Raw genomic sequence first — 21,772 nt, forward strand, 5'->3', positions numbered from 1 at the left:
CATTCACATTCAGCTTGGATTTCTCCAAGTGCAAAGCAGCCTTACTGCACAATATCCAGCATTGAATTTGGTAATTTGGTCATTTCTAGCATTTAACCCAACATAAGCAGATTTTCACCCATCACAGCCTTCAGGGAGAGCACTGAAAGGGTCACTACTTCTTGTCTACTACTTCTCTCTTCTTTGTGCTTTTACGTGTTGTTGACATATTCATTATACGACATAAAACAATAAAACTCTATTTTCTGTGTACTGTACAGTATCCATATGAGACATCCAAAAGCCTTTCAGAAGCAAGTATTGGTGAACCATTTAAACCTCCAGTAAACCTGGATGCCAAACTTTAAGATTCTACCACAACATGTAGCATGAATAAAAACCGTTATACATTAGTATTGTCCATTAAAGTTACATCCTTAAGATTTTGGTCCTGGTACCATGGTAACAGCAAGTGAGGATTACCATTAGATTAGACTACTAGGTTTACTACAGAAGAGCAATTGTTGTATGTATTAACAGCGCAGCTAAACAAAGTCACATTGTTTTTAATAAAGAAGTCAATAAAAAAATAATTCCAACTGCGATCTGATTTCATGCTGTGGATGGAGCGAGCAGTTTTCCACACAACAGCAGGACTTGTAGATTGATTTATGAAAGACTGCGGTCAGCCCAAACCTCTTTTACCCCTTCCTGTGACTGCTTCACAATAAAAGCCACCTCCATATTTCTCTTTTTAGGAGGAGCAGCACAAAAAATATTATTCGCATTAGGACTGGGCGATACAGCCAAAATCTTCTCGTTAGTTAGTTAACAGTTCAAGTAATAGTTAATTTCTTATCTTGATCACAATATTATTCACGATATAACATGTTTTCTAGTAATTCAATAAATAGTGTATATGAAATATACTATAACAGTAACTTACTGTAATGCAGCCATGACTGTAGGCCCTACAATGATTAAATTAAAAACGTTTATGCTGGATTACATATGTGCTCGTTTCCTGTGATTCCTATGCGCATTTAAAAGCTATTTGAATCCGTCTTAGAATGGTAGTCTTTTAAAGGAATATGCCACCATTTGTTGAAATAAGGTTATTCTCCGTCTTATCTCTATTTACATAGGTGGGCAAACGCATGTTGGCTTAGTCCGGCAGGACAGCCGCTAACTTAGTTTAGCTCAGTGAAAGGAATCTTGTTGTCGGATAGTATGTCGTAAATAAAAGTGACCCAACAACAAAAACCAAACCTAATTACGTCTTGTGGCCTGCGTATTCACAACTAGTACAAATAGCAATGTAGATTAAGACTAGACAATTTTTCTAGGCAGATTTTGAGAAGAGTTTTTTTTTTGTACAGTTCTTTTAAAATAAAAAGAACTTGTTTTGGGGAGAACACAATTACTATAGGCTGAGATTTCCTATTATTTTCAAGTTAACTTCATTGGAGTATGCTCCTAGATCTTGACTGTCTTAGAAGTCATCCTCTTCATCTCTCACAAAATCCACCATGTTCATCGCTCTTCACTGTGTACTGTAGAAAAAATAGCCAGCTAATATTCACGCCGGGATGTTGACGGAAGTTGTTTTTTTTAGGTTTAAGTAGCAGGGCTTTGGCTGTAGTAGCTAGCAGCAGCACTGCCGGACTAAGACAATTTCAATAAACGGTGGTGGATTCTTTTATGCATAGTTGCAAATGTTTTTGCTGCAAATTTCTTTATTTATATATAGTTTTATCAACATTTAGAACACATTGTTCAGTACTATGGGATAAATCTTTTAAAAATACACCAGAAAAATAAAGTGAGGTGATTATATTATAGTTATAGTTTTCAAACCTTAGAAAAAACTATAACATATACTGTCTTACATTAGGACAAAACAACTGATCCACAGACATCTCATCTTATCTCAAGTCTAACCTTTTAAAGAAAGCATTTGGAGGATGAATGACGCTCTACGTGGGATCGTCTTTTGTGTTCTGTTCGACGAAGGGGACTTTTGTGTTATGCACATGAATACCTGCGGCACCTAAATAGCAATGCATCTATTCAACCACCAAAAATGGAAGAATCTGCCCCTTTGGGGAGATATTCAATATAAAATAAAGAGGAAGCAATTTCATGTACACCCACCAGAAAATGGCATTTGGATCTTTGGCAAATGACATTTACAATCAAAAAGTCTGCAGTACAATTAGAAAGCACACTGTAGATACTCTGATCATTCAACTTGAGATAATTAAATGCCTCATTTGTTATTATGACAAGAGGTGGACAATGAAAGACTGACAGTTGGACAGTCTGGGTGATGGAAGGAAGCGAAAAAAGGGCAGTGATTTTAATTTTGGGTATTATTACATTTCCAGGTTTGCGTCAGCGGCGGCTGATATAATAGCCCTGCTGCTGCACGGCCTTGTTGAGCACTCCAGGCTGCAGAAATCAAAAAGATTCAAAAAATAAAAGTAATAGCCTGAGAGAAACTGGTTATGAAAGACCATAGTCTACTAAATTAGAAAAAAAACTGTGGGTTTTTAAAAGTAGTATTCATGTCTAGGATAACTTGAGGAAGTTTGGAAAAAAAAGACTTACTTTGGAAACTGATCCAGTTTTACCATAACTCATTTAGCTCTTTAAACTCCTATTTCTTGCACTGAAAGAGAAACTCTCCATTGAGTTATTTAGTTACTTTAGTGGCATTTTTGCACTTATTAAGCCATTTTAAAGTAAAGAAAAGGCAGAATCAGGATTTGGATTGGAATCCAAGATGCGCCAGTGGTTGTGTGCTCTGAAGCTAATGTTGCGCTTACATCAGACCATATTTGAGGCAGATTCTCAATTAAGTTTTCAAGACAAATACAATTAGACATATTGCATAGAAAACTATTAAATAACAAAATCATCAACAGTCATCATGTCTTTGTAATGACTTTCTTAAGACAGGTTCTCTAACTCTTATAAAGTGCATTTTTACTATTTGTTATCAGTCCTTTTTTTTGCTTAAAAGGTTTATAATCATGCCCTATCAACAGCCCTATCAATAGTTTCACTTTGGCTGACATTAGCAAACCAGTACTTCAGTAGGTTGTTGTAACATGTCAGTGTTTATGCTGTGTTCTGTGGTTTGGGATGTTGCTGATTATGTCTGCATTTCTGCAATCACACATGTAAAGATAACTGCACAGTCTTCTGTTTTTTGTTGATGTTGGTAAGATTTTAATGGGTTAAACCTCTTGGATTGCTTGGAGGCATTACAAGGAACAGCACTCATGCCAAGAATTCCTCTTTTGAAATTGCATCACCACCATATTTTTCTTTTGCACTTTACCTGAAGTTGACAATAACAGATACTGAGTGCAAAAATAACGTCCCTGTTATAGAAGCACGAGAACCACACAGAGACCACGTTTAACCACATAGTCACCATAGTGAGAAATAGGAAGCTGGAGAGTATTTGAAATCCAGGACAATGTCTCTTTTTCGTGGATGTGGAAGAATAAAATGTGATCTTTCACTGTCACATGGGCACCAAAGATGCCCAGCATGGGGCCACAACCTTTGAACCTGAGCCTCTTTTGAATGAGCAACTGGTTTGAATCCAAGTAGGAAGATAGAGTGCTATGGAAGGATTGTCCACTACAATCAGTAGGGGGAGAAAACTAAATTAATCTGGTTTGGAAGAAGTAGGATAGACAGTTGCCATGAATTAGGTAAGAGTTGAGCCACTCATTAGATCCTAAAAAGCTTTATGAAGAAACCAGAACATTAGAATGACATAATCACACACTGAACTGTCAAATACTAAATGGTATGACTGAGGAGCTCTTTGTCAGGAAGTAAAATGTACTCATTATCCCTGTTTCATGGAGCCAATGTGACTTTGATGTTAAAATGTGTGTGTGTTTGTACACACACACACACACATATATATATATATATATATATATATATATATATATATATATATATATATATATATATATATATATATATATATATATATATATATATATATATATATATATATATATATTCAAAAGATGTAATGTGGAATAAATTGGAAATGTTTGTAGAGTATATTCAAAACTGTCAAAACAGCTTAACAAACGGAATGTCAGGGGTGCATCAAACATTAAAAGACTTTTCTTGTGACCTTCCCAGATTGTTTTGTTGCCACCGTGCTGCTGTGAGATTTATGCCGTTATCTAAAACAGCTCTATGTGAATGATAAGCTAGACGGAGGCAAACACAGTCTCTGTGCCACAGACAGAAAATGCCTGTTTAAGTGCTTTAGCTCAATAAAACTTTGAATTCTACTTTGCCCTCTATCACAGCAGGTTTGTGCTCTCATCATAACTGAGAGAAAAGAGACACCTAAACACATCCACATAGACAAAAAAAAATCCCTTTTTGACCTTTTGGAAATGGCATCCGAGAGTAAATACTTGAATAAATGGCTGCACGAGTGCTTTTTGATGAATGCCACAATCTGAGACGTGGGGTAATTTTATTTCCACAGATCTCATGGGAGAGGGTCAAATGGAGGTGTGCATAATACACTTTGTCGCCTTTCAAACCGCTGACCTTGACAGCAGTAATATAACCTGGCACATCCCTCTAAAACTCGGTGAAGGAGTGCATTGATCTTGGCTTTTGTGCTCCTTAACCATTGAATCATAAACGCCTTGACAAAAGTCACACAGGTTTTGAATGCGTCTGACAGACTGAGGTTCTATAGGAAATGAAATGATGGCAAATCTTTTTAATTTTTCCAGCCACACACTATATAATCTATTAGGATGCAGCGCCAACAAAACAGACTTTGTTCACATTATAAGTAGAGGCAAACTCACAGCAACTTAACGAAACATGCAAATGCACAAGCAAATCAAGAAAACGTCTCCATTAATTTGACAGCACATGCGCAGCATTTAGCAAAGGCTCTGCAAATACACACAACACAACCAAATACACAAACATGCTGCAAATACAGAAATGATGCAAGGAGAGGGAGAGAACATTCAATCCCAGAAAAGTGTGCTACACTGGGAAATGGTGTGCAACTGCTTTGTGATCCTAGACTAAATATTAAGTCTAATATTTTAGATACGTTTTCTCTCGTTTGGTGTTTTTTTCTCTAGGTTAATGGCTCAGGTCATCAGCAGAGACGTGTCTGTATACTCTTGGTAAAAAAGCAGAGCGTTCTCTCTTCCCGTGGGATCGAAAATCAAGCTGTTCTACTTGCGCTCCCCCCTAGAGGCCTGGAGAACTTCAGTTGTGTAATCTGGATGTAGAATTTTTCTGGTGCATTTGTTTTGGGGGATTGTGTTATTTTCCTTTTGATTTTTTCCTGTATTTGCAGCACGTTTTGTGTATTTTGCTTTTGTTAAATGCTGCTCATGTGTTGTCAAATTTAATGAAGAGGTTTCCTAATTTGCTTGTTTTGTTTATTTGCATGTGTTTCATAAAGTTGCAGTCCGTTTGCCCCTGCTAGCCACTGTAGGCAGCTGAACAAACACAATAAATATCTACTTTATTTAATGTGGTATTGTTAGTGCTAATTAGCAAGCGTTAGTATGCGTGCACGCTAAGCTAAGGCCCAGGGTTCAAAACTGACCCTTTGCTGCATGTCATTCCGCTCTCTATCCTCCCTTTTCTCCCTACAACTGTCCTATCAATTAAAGGCAAAAAAAAAATAGAAGAATAGAATAATAGACTTATCCAGTTTACAGTGATTCTGTTGGACCTTTTGTGTTTTTACTTATGTCAACATGAGGCCATTACATTATTTTAACAAACGAAATGATTCTAGTTCATTTTTAGACCATATGAATTTGTTTTCCATCTGATCATAATTATAATTTAAGGGCGTTACATCAACATAATTGACAACAGAGTCATAACAATTTTCCAGTCCTTTGTTTTAGTTTTTAGTGGTGAGGTGACCATTTATGTTTGGACCACAGATTGTATTTATCAGTGAGCCCATTGTGTCTGGATTTTTGCAACATCTTTGATGCCAAACGGTTACTGCTTTGGTGTCTTTGAGCACAGTTTGTCCAGGCATTTTCCTCTTCATGTGTCCTGCCAAAGACGCACCACACCCCCTTTCCTGTTCGTCCAACAATTTTCCTCAGAAAAACTAAGCGGTCCTTCATGAAAAAACAACAAATGTACAACAACAGCTTCCGTAAACTGTCTGCAGCTTAAACCTAATACAAGCAGAAAAGTGGACACTTTAAAACTGGAGAAGTAATCTAACTGTAATAATCTAACTGTAAATTGTTCTTTATTGAAAACATTTAAGAACAATCTCATGACATTTTTCCACTATCACTGGCTTAGAAACTTTCCTGGGCTTCCTGCTGCAACAAGGCCTATTTTTTTCTTTGTCCTTTATCTTCTACTGTTGCAGCAGTGTGTCCTTCTTCTTCTCTCTTTTTGAAGAAGAAACAGCTGTGATCAGGAGAATTTTGTTGGATAAATAAAGAGCCCACAGGCTGTTGCAATCTTCAGAAATACTGTATACAGCACCACATCTCACCTCTAATCACAGATTAATCTAGACAAGTTATTTTATGTTTCCATACCGTGATCACTCTGTCAGGAGGCTGTCGAAATGCTTTGATATTGGGAAGCAGCTGTTGCACAATAATCTTCAGATAATAGAAAATTGCTCTTGTGTGTACACTCCACTCCAGAAAAGAACTTTACCTACGTTCTGTGTAAAGTGATTAAATGAATTGCTGTGCACATTTATCGCATTTATATTCCCTGTAAATTGACTTTTAATATATAAAAACTTAAATTCCAGAGGAACTATGAATAATTGAAAGAAGCATTAGGAAAACAACACACAAAACCACCGAGATCAAGAGAGAAGAAGCTGTTTTAAAGGAGAGAACTAAAATGCAGCAAAGTGCAGAAATGTTTGAGTGGAAAAGAAAAATTATCTGGTCAATCCTCTTTTGTGTCTGTTATAATTGAATTTTGCCTTGTTCATTTATAGCATACCAACAGAAAATTTCATAAAATGAATATATGATAGATCTGCTTTCTTGAAACTATTCCTTCAAAGAATGTAAAAAAATGTAATGTAAACTAAGATCCATACGCACATGAAAGAGACTTATATCATTCTTCACTTCTAACTCTTTTCAAGAAAGCAAATACCGGTAAGCGTATTTCCTTTTACTACGGTGCATATTGCTGATAAAACACTCACAAGTAGTAGTAGTAGTCTATTTACTGCCAACTTACTTACTTTCAATCTATTGCATGCTCTTGTATGTGACCACTGTTATTCTCCGGGTTTTTTACTGGGGTTGAATTGTTTATGCACTTTCTTCTCTGCGGGCTGAGAAAATGATTTGATTCCAACCTGGTTGGGATGACCATTTTGAAGTTCCATTGAACAAACTCAAAAATTATTTTAGTCCCTTTTTAAAAACATGATCCAGTTTGGAGACATGAACGTTTCACCAACCAACAGCTGCAGTGTTAATGTGGCTTTCACAGCTGCATATTTGCTTCACATTCTGTCTTTCCATTAACTTGAGCTGACAGGCCATCAAAAATAAAAAATAAATACTGTCAAGCCACTGTCAGTCTTCATCAGCTGCATCATACTAGTGAAGCCAACGACCTAAGAGGACATTACAGTTTACCAATGGACTATTGATGGGCATGTTGAAGCATTAATGCTGATGGTCTCTGGGGTGAGACGCTTATGTTTTTGTGTTGTTTTCTACACACACTTCAAAACGTATTTAAAATAACAGATGGCTATGCCTATTAGGCAGCATCCAGAGAGACAATTAGAGAAGGAAGTGAGGGCTACATGCAGGAGCGACTCAGGAGTCCTGCAGCACCTATTGGAAATCAATGGCCGCCACACAATGATTTCAACTTGTTGAAACAAACTGTATTGATTTATGACATCCAGCAGGCTTCATTGTTTTGTTATCTCAAAGTTATTTTCTCTTTCAAAGACATTAAGACGCTTAGGGAGAGTCATAAATCTGAGCTTGAGACTTGTTGGTGTGGCAATGCAATATCTTTTTTTTTTGTGTGCGTTTTTTGGTGCAGTTGGATTTTTTTTTTATGAGGATCAAGTAAACATAATGAAAGCCTGGAAAAGTAACTCAGCACTTTCTGTCACCTCAAGGCCTCCACGCGTCGTACAGTACGAGCAGCTTCAGCAGAAAGAACTGCACACAATGAGTGATATGTTGAAATACAATACATCAGCTCAAAGGAGGCTTTTTATGCTGTGGTGCCATTCAGTTACAATTACTGCTGCGTGCTACAGCTTTGATTTGGAACATCCTTTAGCATTTTAGCACCGCTCTACCACATATCTTAAATAAAGCCTCTTGAAATATTTACTGACAGAATAATTATGAAAAGCTCTGTTTCAACTGGAGTCTCATTTCTTTATCCCTCACCTTTTACCACAGCACATAGAGATTGTTATTATTGTTATGTCAGGCAGGTGTGAAGACAGCACTGTTATGATCAAACCAAAGTCTCTCAGGAAAATAAACATTAGCATCTGTAACATTTCTGCTGTTTTCCTGCATGAGTTAAGAGTCTGTCTCATTCTGAATATTATAATAACTCAAATTAGACGCCTTTTATACTCAATACAGGATTTTAGTATTATTTAAGGTGATCATGAAACAGCACACACTTTGATCAGAGAGCCTGAAAAAGTTTCTATATATTCATTAACAACATGAGTTGTCTGTCCTGTCTTACCTTAAAATAATGCATTTCTTCCTCAGCAGTTTGTGTACAGAACTATCCGCCACCTTTTTAAAGTCCAGAATTACCAGATTGCTAGATACTAATAGTTAAATAAGCACTATGACTTATTATGAACTGTTATATGTTTCACTGAAGTGCAGTGTTTTGGCACAAAAATCACTACTACAACCACTATGTGTAGTCACTGTTCCATTATCTTTATAGTGACTATTATTGCCACTACATCACAGAGCCAACAGCACCGTCAGACACCGCTTTCAAGAGCCTTGGTCTGTCGAAGGTTTATTCCTAAACAAGAGTTTTTCCTTGCCACTGTCACACTAATTGCTTGGGAATGACTACAATTGTTGGGGCTTTCTAAATTATAGAGTGTGGTCAAGAGCTACTCTATCTGTAAAGTGTCTCGAGATAACTTTTGTTATGATTTGATACTATAAATAAAGTTTTGGTAGCCTGGAAATCAGACCAATCTCCGAACCTATGTTTCGTTGCCAGATTTCTAGATTTTTGGCTTAAGCTCTCACTAATTTTGGTTAGTTTATTACCTTTTGATAACATTGTTGGATACTTGTCTAAAAACATTTGCATTTTTAGGTGAAATCATCACTCACATGGATGTTCAAGAGCCCATTTGCACACAACGCGCTCTCATTAAGCACCAAATGGATTTTGTCTCATAGGAGAGGAATAATTAAGTTAAAATCAATATGTGAATTAAAGAGGTGAAACTGGAACCAGCGGTACATTAGCTGTAAAGTATTTCCGCTGCAAAAATCCTTATCTCCACTCTGTGACGACCCTGTAAGGAAGCTGACTTCATCCTCAGAGAGGCTTAATCTTAAATATACCTCTAAACCTTCAATGTGCCAATTACAGCCATTTACAGGCGAGAGCTGGAGTCTTTTAATAAGACCTAGGAAAACAATTGACCCTGAGTCTCTGATAATCCAGATCTTCAGATATGTAATGCAATGATAACTACAGTTTTTTTATAGGACTTTGCCAATGGATAAAAAGTATAAGTTTCATAAGTTAAATTATTAATAAACTATACATCTACAGTAGTGAAACAAAGTTCAAGTTCAAAATCAGTTTTTGGCATTTGCCCAACACTTGACAGACACAGAAGAAAGACACTGGAGAATGTTTAAGACAAGATAAAGAGCTTTAGCCTTTTTTCAGCTTGTTCTCAGAGAAAAAAAGTATATTTTACTTATATTTTGTAAGATTTTGGTAGTATATGGTATGGTTCATAGCTCTGACCGCAGCCTTTCAATAGCATCTGGATCTGTTGTGATTGTCCATGTGAAATGATCTGTTACTACTTTTTCCAAATTGTAAGCATATATACTAAGATATATTTGATTTAAAAGGTGATAATACCAATTCAGTTACAAACTGAACCTTCAAGGTACAGACACAGAAAGGGAAATTTTGTCTCTCTTTGTTTTTAAAGTTAAATGGCAGAAAAGAACTTTCCGAAACTAATCTCCGTATGTCACTCTCCCTACCTGTCATAATTAAGATTCCGTCAAACATGTTGAGGCTATCACAACTGTTGGACCATACTGGAGTTCTTATTTAGTTCTACCAGTAATATATCAAAGCAGATGCATCCTGTCATTAAACTGTGGAACATTATAACAAGACAAACTAAATCAAAGCTGTTTTACATTGCCAGTTTTATCGTTCATCAGTCAACAGTTCTCAATTCTGCAGTACAGGTATGCTAAGTCCCACAAGAGACAATACAACTGGAAACTTTGGCTCACAGTTCTTGTTACAGCTCACAGCAATGACGTTTGTGCTGCTGTTCATGAGCAAGTTAAAGTTAAGGACATTGTCCCTGGCAGGTAAAGGCGATACTGATTAGGATTCAGCAGTCGCAAACACCCAAATCCCTTTAGAGCCCCAGTAAGTGGATTTACTGTCATTGTCCGGCGGTGACAAAAAGACTAATTACTCCATAACGGGAATCATCCCTCTCTTTCAACCCAAGACAGGAGTCCTGGAATGCCGAGAACTGCCTGGGTGATTACAATGTGGCCTCGTAAGGATCGACCACACATACAGATTAACTGTAGTCCAATCCGTCAACAGAGAGCTGGTTGTTACCACAGCGAGTCAGCATGCAGTTCCATCAAAATGCCCCCTTGGACAATTTTGTCTGGTGTGACTTTGTTTTCTTGTGCGTCTGTGAAACAGGCACTTACGTGTGCTAATGCATATTCAACAGCCTTTAAATCGTCTGCAGCCTGTGTGTGAGTTGAGAACGTTTGGGGGGATTTTCCCTCTTTGATGTGTTCATTTGCATGTGCAGTTGGTGTGTCTGCATATATTGTCCCATCCAAAGTAACTTTCTGTTCAGCCACATTCAAATTGAATGCTTTATTTCATGTGGTTGTACATTAAAATATACAAGACATTGGTAATGTAACTGCCGTAATTGCCTTTTAAGATACTTTTGAATGAGCAAAATGAATGTCGTCAAAAATATCCAATTCTTTGGACTACAATCATGTTTCAAAACATGAATGTTTGCCTACATGTTCCAAGATAACAGAAACAACACTAAACAGCAACACAACTCAATTTACCTTCTGAGATTCTTTGAATTTCAGCAAAAAGAGACGTCAGAATGTTCTTAAATTACTTCATGTTTATTCAACAAAGAAAGTCCTGTCTTTTAATGTTTCCTGCGCTGGTCTTACAACCTCATAGCAAACACAACTTCCCCAAAATTACCTTTTTCCTGCAATAGAATTCTCCTCCAGGGTTGTTCTGACGATTTAAAAGCTGTTTATGGGCTGCTCGGTGTCAGCTGACAGCTAGCATGAAGTGTTGACTGACATTTGAAAGTAGATAGACGGCCTCCGTCCACGGTAGACAAATGTGACGAGCAGTGAGGCAGAGAACGAAGCCGGCCCGTGATTGATACAGGTGCCACCGCGAGAGGTCAGAGCCATGACTCAAAAAACTGGGCCATCGATTCTCCTGCCCTTTAAACAAACAAAGGGACATCTCTGCACCGAGCCTCCGTAACAGGCTTCAACTTCTGCCTGCTCCTGCGAAATAACTCCTCACATCAAGGTATAGTACAGCTGATTGTGATCAAACGTGGTTAAATAACAACTGCACTGCTACATATGTCAGTATTTATGCATTGTTGTGCGCTGTTGAGAATTGCTGGGGCATTGCCGAACTCTATTCCCCTCCTGCTAAGGCAGCTGTTTAGAGGCCCTCATCAATAAGAGAGAACTGTAAGGAAACCAGCATGAAAAGCACGGCCTCTCCCGATCGCACAATAACACCAACCGGCCAATCGGAGGTGTAAGGAACGACAGTCAATACAAAAATAAGGGGAAAGAAGACTTATGTCCCTCAGTCTCTTGGTGTGCTAATTAAGGGAAATGAGGCCTATCATTTATCACATGTGTGAGCCACTGGTGTGATCCAAAAGAAGCCGTGTGTGGAGGGCCGGACAAATTTTTGTGAGGTGTTTATCTCTATAAACGCAGAGAGAAACGGGTCCGCATGAAGCAGTTGGTGGGCAGTAATAAAGGTCAGGTGTTAAGAGTTAGTGCAAGCAGTCTTTGCCACTTCAAACATCTTGCTTCTCAATTTTCACATGGTTCTGTTTTGCGTCCACATCTCCCTGTGGCTCAGTTGGCAATATGTTAGAGCCAGATAGCCTAAAATAATTGTAAAGATTGCAATCATTGTTTTTCTTCCATCTGCTGACCACTCTAAACAATCTCATATCAGAAATAGGCCTTTGTGGTTGCCAAATGAAAGTATTCCTGATTAACTTATTGTTGTTTTTATCGCTAAAACTACAGTATGTTCTGGTATGAAAATCCAATTTAAAGTCTGTTGCTTTATTTTATTTTTTTATACAGTTGGTTGGTGTTAAAAGGTAAGCAAAGGTTAAAAGGTAAATTATAAAATGTGCTACTGCTTTTATCCTGCTCAGCTGCATTTTTGAATTTCATGTCTCTCTTTCTGTAAATTCTTAATTCTACACTAAACTATAGCAATGTAAAACTGTGTCATCAGATCGGCAAATTGTAGTACATTTGGCCTACAAATCACATTATTGATTATCATTGCTTGATTATTATTACTGTTTTGTCTTTTAGTTGATTACATGTAAATAAAATTGTGAAAAATTGTCAAAGGCTGACTTAACATCCTAAAGTTGGGTCTTTTGTTCCACCAACAGTGCAAAACCAGATTTAATTTACATAGGATTACGTACCAAAAGGGGATGTGTGTGTATGGCCGGACAAATGCTACATGCAGAGCGGGGGACCCACACTATCTACTCCGAAGCACTACTAGTGGTCAAAAACTCCACAAGGTAGCTTTAATCGTTCCTATCATCTTAGCAAAGATTGTTGCTGTCATATGTCACATCTCCGTACATTTTGTCTGAAGTTTAAATAATATTTTGGGTTATTTTTTGTTTCAAGAAGGAGCTATTTTTTTGTTGATATTGTTGGCTTTAAAAATCAGTTAGCCTCTAAAACTGACCAGACAAAACATCATTGACAGAGGTCCGTCAGTTTCGTTCCATAAACATACGCTCCATACCCAACATAAATGTGCACTGATGGTTTTAACGGGGAGCTTTCGATGGCATTTAATGAAACAGATTGTAGCAGTTCATCATTATTATCCAGCTGGTTGTGGTGTTTCCACTGTGGGCAGCAAACCTTAATTCCCTGTGATTCATTTGTAAAGAAATGGACGGCTCGCAATCTAATAAGACCTTTTTAAAGAGATGAATGTGCATTATTAACCTTAGTTGAACAAATCGTTCCGCCCATGATTCAGTATGTCCCTTGTTCACAGTGTCATACTGTATGTACCGTGTGAGGAAGGAATTTAACAGGGTTTGATGAACAGTATATTTACTATAACATGTTGAAGTCTTGGCATCTAATGGAAGGACTCGCCTTGTTTTCCTCCCCACAGAATGTTCTCTGAAGTGCATTAGCAGGAAGGATTATTGACGGTTCATTTCGCGCCTTCTTTCTGTGATACCTAAAGAATTCTTACATGTGTAAGTGCACACCTCCAAACCCAAAAACTGAGCTGTGCTTCTGAGTGTGTTGTAGAAAATCGAGGCAAGCTCTCAGCGGGGAGTCCGTCGGAGTGATGTAGGACTCAAGTGTATACTGTGAGTGGAAAGGTCATCAAGTGAGAGACCCGTAAATAGTTCTGACACTCAAACACTCAGGCACATGTTTCTAATCAACTTGGGTTCAAATAATATTATGGTTGAAGAATTCAGCGTCTCAGTTATTAGTCGTTATCAAAGACTAACTTTAGTGGAGAGACTCGGTGGGTTTATGGGTTTAAAAACACCTTGAACTCAAAGCATGAAGAATAATAACGCACATTCAGGGTGAGTGGTTCAGGCAGGTGAAATGCTTTCTGCTTTTTCTCAAACTTGTCTTTTCTACAGGCTGATTGAATATTTAATTTAAAACGTAACATTTTGCAGCATGTGTTCACCCTCTTACACTCCTCTAGAGCTCCTCCAGCTGGATCAAAACTTTTACAAACACTTAAGCCGACAACAACAACTGCGAGTCCAAAACCTTAACAAGTTAGTTCATATGTTTTGCTTCCTGCCTGCTGCGTGACAAGCAATTATTCCCCTACATATATCTCACTGAAGACTGTTTGGATACCCATTCTGCACCAGGGGATGAGCTTGGCAGCAGTGTGCTGACAGTCATTTTCACAATGGACGCCCTCTTTCCAAATAACTCCAGTTAGTGATTTTCTCATACATCTTTGGTAACAGCTCACCCAGCCATAAAAAAAGCCTGGAGCTAAAACAAGGATTCAGCCCTAAAGGAGATTTTATTTTATTTACTTTGTATTGTTCGATAGAGGAAATGCGGCTCTTTTGTAAGGGAGCCTGATATTCCTCTGTGTGCCGGCCTCTAAGGTTAATTATTACAGTAAAGACAGTAATTTGCTCTTTGTATTGGTACTTATCTCACCGCACAGCTGGTGTGTTTTGCCGAGTGGTCGGCCATTAATCAAACCTTCTCCTGCAGGAAGTTGGACTATCCATCACCTTTTCTCTCTCTCTCTCTCTCTCTCTCTCTCTCTCTCTCTCTCTCTCTCTCTCTCTCTCTCTCTCTGTCTCTCTCTCTGTGCTACCTCTCTCTCTCTTTCTCTCTGTGCTACCTCTCCTGTCCCTCCAGGCATTAAACCTTTTCTTTTTACATGCAACTTCAACCTTGGATATCATTTCTGCATGTTCTTGCTGTTATAGGTTGAGGGATTCATGTGCGCAAATTGGAGCGTTTTACAGGAAATGGGTGTGATTGGTTGAAGTGGGCTGTTTGTTGGTCACTCTGGAAGACCGAGTAGGGGAGCACATTCATTATACGTCCACTCGGCTGACACTGAAATACCTTTTCACAGTCTACACGATTAATCATTGAGCTGTTAAACTGTGCTTCACGATGCTTGTCATACTCCTCAAAGGCTGTGAATGAAAACAGGACAGAAACACAGTTGATCTTGTATAGTAGGCCTTCACTATTTGGGGAAAAATACAAATCACAATTTAGTTGCTTAGAATTGATATCACATTTCTCTGCGCTGTTTTATTTTTTATTTTTTTGACCATGACAAAACAAAACAAACTGGCAGTACCAAACCAAGGTTATTATAGTTTGGCATTTTTCATTAGGTTTTATTTTTATTCTGTGTTGACTTTTTGTTTTCAAATTCAGTTTAGTTTTAATTAGTTTTCTTAAGCGGGTTTGCTATTTTAGTTTAGTTTTTATTTTTTGAAAATGCTTAGTTTTAGTTTAGTTTCTATTAGTTTTTGTCTTTGGCTTGGGGTTCTCCTTTACTTTGTTAAGGTAAGCTAGGTAAGCTTCCTTGTGTTTGTTTCTCAAATGTAGGCTACTTTCAAATTTGTGGGATGTTTCCCTGTAAAAAAACGTCCACATATTTTACCACCTCACGCTACTAGACACTTGTTGTTATCTGACACAGTCATAATCAGATAGTACTCTGCCGCTATCTTTATAGAGCCACATTTTATTGATTAACCATTCATACCTATGTCATTTTGTCTTGTTTGTGCAGATTTTGGATAAAGTTGCGGACCGCAATGCAAGAAAACAAATGACTCCGTGAAGATCTTAGGAATAAAAGAATAAATATTTGCAAAATCATTTGGTTTAACAATTTGATTAATGCTTGTATTATATACAACATGTATGTCTTACAAAACATAAAAGTACATTTGCGTGTTGTGTACTATTTGCAAGAACACCTTAAGTTAGTGTTAGTGAGCACTCAAAAAATGGCAAATAAACGTGCTAAAATAAACGAGGAAAATCTCAGCTCAGCAAAGTAATAAGTATTATATAGCTGTTGTTTTACTGATGGAAGAAGTGCAGGTGGAATTTAAATGATCCTCAATTCATCAATATGTTTTGATATTCCATTCAAAGCAAATTAAAACAGGAGCAGATGGCAAAACAAGGAGGCCTCTTATTAAATTTATGGAATATGGCTTACATATAATATTGCTTGTGTAAGAGGGGTAGGACTCCATTCCTGCACATTAAGGATTGTTTTTTCTCAATGTGTATTCTGTCTTTTTTACTTGCAACACACAGTCTTTTTTCAGTCTACTTCATACAGAATGTCACTGGCCTGTCATCATCAACTCTGCTTCTTCTCTCTTTGCTCTGCTGCTCGTCAGGAGATCTGTAAAACAGTTGGTGATCTGCCAGCCTGGCCCTCAAAAGACTATTCCAAGGCTTTTGTCTGGGATGCAGCTCACTGGCGGACACACACACACACACACACATGCGCACACACACACGCACACACACAAATATACAACCCAAGAATCCTCATTAGGTTTATGAGCTGTAACCCTTCTGCATTATAAATAATGCAATCTCCTTAAAACGATGCAAAAAGGGAGCCTCCTAGGTGTAATGGTTCCTTGTTTCAGGGTGCAGCCAGATAAAGAAAGCCTCGTTAAAAAAAGATGCAAGAGAAAAAAAAATCAAAGCTCCTATTGTGGGCATGGTATGGGGAGGATTTCAGCAAAAGGGGTAGTAAACTAAGGGAGAGGCGTTCTGCTGTATGACTCTGCTCTTCCCTCAAACCAAAATGCACTCATTCTATTTTTTTTTTTCGCGTGAGCAGAAGCATTAGGGCTCAAGCTGAGTAAAACAATGACTCAAGGTTGCGGGTGATAAATGAACGCGTCTGGTCTGATAGCAGAAGGTCATGTGCATCGGCCCCCAGTGTGCGTCTGCCATCTAGCACGCAGCAAGGGTGCACTGCTGGCACGCCACGACACAACAGCGTTTTTTTACCCAGCTTTAGCAAACGCCACGGGCCAATTTCATTGTTATGTGCATGGAGCTTGAGGATGGGCTCGGGACACAGGCAATTTAGCTTAACTTGTCCAGCAGATGTGGATTATTATATTTTTTGGGTTTATAGAACGAAAGCAGGATTGAGTGTGTTGCTTGAGGAGAAAAGCTTGCTGGTGGAGACCCTCTGCTACTGTGGCTATAAGGATCAAGACCAAATGAAATGTTTTAGTGGTGTTAAGTATGTTATGTACTGGGGGCACGGAAAAGCCACAAATAACCACATTAGCTGTCACTTCTCACTCTTGACTATTTGCATTATCTGCATTCATAATGAATGAAAGAATGATGGATGTATAAATAAATAAACCTTCCTCTTTGCAAATTCAGCATTTGCTGACTAAAATATCACGTCATGTGCCAGAGTAGAATTGCAATAATTATTCAATTAGTCGATCGACAGAAAATTAATTGGCAACAATTTTGATAATTAATTAATCGTAAAACCTTTTTTTTTTTCAAGCAACAGTGCAAACTATTCAGCGGTTGCAGCTGGACAAACGTAAACACTTTATGCATTTCTTTGTCATATATGAAAGTAAAGTAAAAATCTTTAGGTTTGTTACTGTTCGTTTGAAACCAGCAATTTGAAGTCACCTTGGGCTGTTTGGACTATTTTCGGACATTTATTTTTAACAAAATGATTAAACAATAATTTGGAACAATCTGCAGATGAATCAAAAATGAAAATGGAGTAGTTGTAGTCCTTTACAGGTGAATGCAGCTGCCTTCATGTTCATTTTTAATCACAGTGGAGGAAAGAGAGACTCACACTTAACGCATCAAACTAAACATCCTATACACATACATGGCAAAGTGATTTACAGGAAATAAATTATTTGATAAAAATAGTACCTTTCCCTTCTATTGTATTTTCATACATACTTCAGCCCTATCCTCCCCTATTTTCTCTTGGGTACAACTCTCTCTGTTTGACAAGTGCTTCATCCCTTCCAGCTTTTTTTCCACAAACAGGTCAGAAGAAGATCAATAACGTGCGATAGGCTCTTATCTCTGTCCAAAGGAGGCCTTATCAGCCCCGCTTAAACGGTGTTTCATGAAAATTCCTTGAAACGTTATCCTTCCAGAGACGGAAGACAAAAGAAAAATGGCCCTCTGTCAAAAATATCAAGTGTGTTGATGCAAATAAGTTTCACTTATCTGTTTGCTGCATATCACAACAATAGAAGAGAGGGAAAAAAACACTACACTTGGGTAAAGAGCTGAATGGTTTGTTGGTGCTGATGAATATCCAGAGTGTGTGTGTTAATACCCAAAAGTGTATCTTAAAGAGTGTGCTTGACTGGAAGGCCGCTGGAGGAATGTGCTGATAAGTTCTTTATATTGGAGTCCACTGCAGGTAATACAGAGCAGGGTAATGTGAAAAAGCAGAGAAATGTTTATTTTATTGATTAAATTGACAACAAACAGCCCAAATCAATCACAAGCATCTCAGTTGCTTTCACAAAACACTGGCAAGTGCCTGCGTTGAGCTTTTAGCAGCAAATGCAGCAATTACATTGGCAACATCTAGTCCAAACACTGTAGCAGCACGTTAGAAATGCCTTTACGACTGTAAAATTCATATCATTAAATGGGCAAAAACTGTTTTTTACAGACAGCTTAAAAGCCTTTTTTGGCAAGCTTCTGCTCACCAGAAAATAATTGTAGTCATAACATTTGAAATGAATGAAAACAGTTTGTCCAGCCTAATTTGTAGTCCCATACACTAGTCTTTTTATTTGACAGGACATAAAAGTAAGCAGCTATTCGTCAATAAATACAAGTTTTTAACAGTTAAGGTTGCTTTGAGACTTCTAAAGATGTTTTTTGATTTCAAAGAATGTCTGGTCCAATGTGCCCCTTGATGTTTAACATCTCTTCACACTAAAAGACACTGAGACCACAACAACTTCTAAAGATCAATAGGGTAACCCAGCATGTTGGGTTGTATAGGTTATATACACCTAAGCTGTATATAACATTTTTATTGGGTAGATTGTTTGGTCTATATAATGTTAAAAAACATGAGAAAAGATATTGAATTTGATGTCAAATAAAGAGAAGTAGCAAATCCTCACATTTAAGGTACTAAAGCTAATGTTCCCTAGACAAATTACATTTTTTGTCAATCTATTTCTCTCAAAACATCTCAGTGAATTTACAACACATATCTAAACATGTATAACTGTTAACATTTAATAAATACTTTATAATTAAAATGATTTGTTCATGTGTGGAATCATTCATTGATTATGATTAAAGCCGTTTTCCTTTGCGTTATCAGTCATTCATTATCTGTTTGTGTACCAGTACAAATACAAAAGGATTCAGAGGAGGAGCAACAGTATAATTAGTATATAACAAATACAGTAACGATTCCTAAAGAAATAGTTTCACATTTGAGAACATGGATACCACTCTTGTCTCTGTACACCACATATGAAGCAGCAAGCAGGGCTGTAGTACTTGAGTCTGGACTCCAACTCCAGTCACTTTTCTGTTGTCTTGGACTCGTCCTTATTTGGACCCAGACTTGTCTTTGACTTGGGCATTGGACTCGCCAAATATTCTAGTTGGTCTTGACAGAGTCCAGCAATATATACTTTTGTACCATTTATATTTTAGGTAAATAATTATGACCTTATTTAATCCTATAGTCTCTTATTCTGCACTTGGTTTTTGATTATTACAATTAAAGCAAAATGATCATCTTGAAGTAGAAGATATACTGTCTCTCACATCACATGGTTGGTCTTGAGGATTCTATTTTTTCTGACTCGGTATTGACTGCTCTCATTTGGACTCTGTCTTGACTCAGTCTCGACTAGTCCTCGTCTTGGACTTGTCTTGGACTTGACAAAGGTGAACTTGACTACAGCCCTGGCAGCTACTTAGCTTAGCACAAAGACTGGACACAGCTAGCCTGGCTCTGTCGAAGGGAAAGAAAATACACAAAGCAGCACCTTTTTGACTTCACAAATTAGCACATATTGTGTTACTTTAATCCGTACAAACCACAAGTGTGAAACAACAGCTTTCCATTTACAAGGGTCTTGTGTATCTGCTGGTTGCCTAGCAACTGGTCTTGGCTAAGCAATAGTCAGGTGCATAACCCCCGGGTAAATCTGCAAATAGTTTTTTTTTTTAACAGGTGAAGCCAACAAGAGCTGAGGTGTTGATTAGTGATCTTTAAATGTGCTAGTATGTGGATTTTGATGCCTTTGGACAAAGCCAGGCTAGCAGTTTCCAGTCTATGTGCTAAGCTAAGTGTCTCCTGGCTGCAGCTTTAGAAATGAGTCATCTTCTCATCTAACCCTTAGAAAGAAAATGGATAAGCATATATCCCAAATGTCAAACTATTCCTTTTACAATCTAGTGCTTGCAACTACATTTATAGTGCATTATTTGTGTCACATTAGTTTTTTGTTACCGATTATAAATGCTAACCGCCATGAGTTATAATGAAAGGCAGATGTTAAGATATACAATAATAGATTATTTGCAGGGATTGTATAAGTTAAATAAACTTAAATATAAAAAGACAAATCCATATCAGATTCCACAGTCTGTTACATTTCTGTTGCACTTCCCTCTGGATACCTCTCTGCTTCAGGTAAAACTTTGCCCGAGGCGTCCTGTGATGAGAGCTTTAAAACGTCATCATTTAGTGTTAGTTCTTAAACTCTGGGTCTATCTGCAGAACACTCATTTATCTGATCACTCGTGTCTGGATCAGATCTATTTGTCTGCAGAAGCAGGACCTCTGTCTGTCCGTACAAAGCCAGGGTTTCTGTGTAGATTGTTCTAGTGTTTCTTCCTGATTGGATATTAATTAAAAATGGTAAAGAGCGAAATAAAGGGAAGTGACGGAGATGGCATGCAACACATCTCATGAGGAGTTTTAATCGTCTTTTAAAACACTCCCTCTCTTACAGTATATCTATTTTCTGATTATTATTATTATTAATATATTTCTGATATTTTATATACTGAGTTAATAAAATGTATTAATTAAATCACTATTGCTGTCCAGACTCCTTTGTAGTAGCTGCACAGTTTATACGGAGTTGCTATTGTAAAAAAAGGTTTGTATCTATAGTTTAATTTCTAATTATTTTATAAATTAATTTATATTTTTTTTAGCTATGATTTGTAATTGGCATTAGTTGAATTGTTTAGGGTTGCTATAATTTCACATGTTTGTACATGATTTTTATGACTAAATGGAACCTTTTGTCTTAGTAAATTCCCTTCAAAGTAGTAGTTGAATTGATGACTGTAGTAGTATTAGCAGTGTTGTTGGTAGCAGTACTGTAACAAATGATAATACAGCATTAGTACAAGTATTTGTAGCACCATAGCAGCTGTGACAGTCCTGTTGGTTACGAAATCTTTAAATCCAGCTACACAAGTGGAAATATAATTAATTTAGTACAGCAGTTGTAGCAGTAACAGCAATAGGTGTACTAGTAACTACTAGTACTATTAGTTGTTGTAGAAGTAGTAGTTGTCGGGTTTGCTGTTCAGTAGCAGCTCAATATATACTTTTAGTGGTAGTAGGAGTGGTC

The 21,772-nt window shown here is 37.5% G+C and overlaps 1 long non-coding RNA gene across 1 annotated transcript; it reads left to right on the top strand.

The window, feature by feature from the left end:
* Nucleotides 1–5,161: 5,161 nt before the first annotated feature.
* On the top strand, nt 5,162–19,811 carry LOC117952167. Its single transcript, XR_004658331.1, has 4 exons — nt 5,162–5,172; nt 13,245–13,254; nt 15,553–15,555; nt 19,736–19,811. It is a non-coding gene; the product is annotated as an uncharacterized LOC117952167 (long non-coding RNA).
* The last annotated feature ends 1,961 nt before the right edge of the window (nt 19,812–21,772 follow it).

This window comes from Etheostoma cragini, chromosome 10, assembly GCF_013103735.1.
Source record: "Etheostoma cragini isolate CJK2018 chromosome 10, CSU_Ecrag_1.0, whole genome shotgun sequence".
Taxonomy (NCBI): Eukaryota; Metazoa; Chordata; class Actinopteri; order Perciformes; family Percidae; genus Etheostoma; species Etheostoma cragini.